Here is a 1,856-nt window from a genome sequence, read left to right on the forward strand (position 1 = left end):
CCAAGGTGTGTGCCAACACACAGTTTGTTTTGATGCCTCCAAACCATGCTGGCAAATGCCTAAGTCAGCAAGGAGCAGAGGGACCGGCCAGTTGAGTGTATGAGTATCTCCTGCTGCTGAATTCAGTAAGCCGTTGCATTGGCCACGTATCCCGAATGGCCTCGTAGTGTGCAAGGACAACGGGAGTGCAGCAAACATGGCTGAGCTTTGTAAAAAGTGATAATTGTACTTCACTGTACTTACTTAATGAATTCTTTGCATACATTCATTTTTTTAAACCTCTGGATCTTCTTTCCTTGTTGTAAAATGTATGAAATAAAGAGAGCTGTGGCACTTTTTTCTGGATGTTTGTTTTCTGTGTTGGCAGTCACTAATAATCTGCTTGCCTCAGGTCTGAGATGAAATCCTGCTGTTTGTTGTACGACACCGCTGTGGGGGCAGAAGGAGAAAATTCAATGCTAAGTACTGAAGTAATGCTATGCAAGCCTGTAAAATAAAAGCCTAACTGCTCAGCTAAGATGACAGTAAGTTAATAAATGTCACGTTAGTAGTCCATCGAGGGAAGCCTGCATGAAACACATGTTGGTAAGGACATGTAGCCCATAAACTTTCCAAATATACCACTAAAAGAAAAAAATGTGACCAAATGAAGTCGGGGGTGCGAGCACCTGCTGTATGAATAAAGGTAACCCATTAAAAATGCTTGACAGGAGATAATTGTCAAAGGGAAAGCATATGGTAAGGAACAGATAATATCTCTAACGGGAGCTGTGAGGGGGCTGCCCGGTAAAAAAGCCCGGCGGGTGCTGTGCAAATCACTGGTGTGCAGCGTGGGGCCGTGCCCCTTGAATAAAGGCGCTGCTACAGGTGCCGGCTGGAAACAAGGGCCTGGCTGGGGGAGAGGCAGGTTTTGGAGCAGCCAAGTTAATGCTGGTTCGTGGGGACACAATGGCGAGCCAGCCTGCGCCTACCTGGTGCACCCTGAGTTGCCGGGAGAAGACGTGTGAGACACTGAGCAGTGAGACCGAAGTAATTTTTATATCACAGATCCCTACAGGGATGACTGAATCCAAGTCAAAAAGCAATTTGTCCTGGGATGCTGGAGAGGAGAGCTGACATTTACAAAGTGCCTTTTGCTTTACGACTTGAGGCCTGGGAGCCGTAGCAGCCACAGCATGGAGACTGGCAGGGGCAATAGAGAATTGCACATGGAAATTTTGATGCTAGCCATTTGCCTCGTGCCTTTGGAAGTTTTTGAAGCAAAGGGAGTGAAGGAGGGCATGGTGCGCTGACGGCCCTATGTTTCTGGATAACCAGGGAAATGCTGCAGGAGCTGTGGAGAAAGATGCCTGGCGCGGGAAGTCAGGGTGAAGGCCCAATGGATGCCTAAACCAATAGAGAATTGCACATGGAAATTTTGATGCTAGCCATTTGCCTCGTGCCTTTGGAAGTTTTTGAAGCAAAGGGAGTGAAGGAGGGCATGGTGCGCTGACGGCCCTATGTTTCTGGATAACCAGGGAAATGCTGCAGGAGCTGTGGAGAAAGATGCCTGGCGCGGGAAGTCAGGGTGAAGGCCCAATGGATGCCTAAACCACAGCAAGGAGAAGGCATGCAGAAACCAGGCCTTTCGGAAACCAACCTCTCCAGGGAGCGGAGAAACTCGGCCACCACGGAGAGAAACCTCTTCTCCCTCTTCTTCCTCCCTGCAGCTCTTGGAGGGGGGAGCCGAGCCCCCCCAGCTCGAGCGAACGCTCTTGTCTGCTACCTGCGCTGGCCTCACAGCACTACATGGAGAGGATCCCAGGCGGCCCGGCCTTGGCCGGGAGGGGCGAGGTGGCCGCCGCCCCCCCTCCGCC

Source organism: Aptenodytes forsteri, unplaced genomic scaffold (genome assembly GCF_000699145.1).
Source record: "Aptenodytes forsteri isolate BGI_AS27 unplaced genomic scaffold, ASM69914v1 Scaffold212, whole genome shotgun sequence".
In the NCBI taxonomy this organism is placed as follows: Eukaryota; Metazoa; Chordata; class Aves; order Sphenisciformes; family Spheniscidae; genus Aptenodytes; species Aptenodytes forsteri.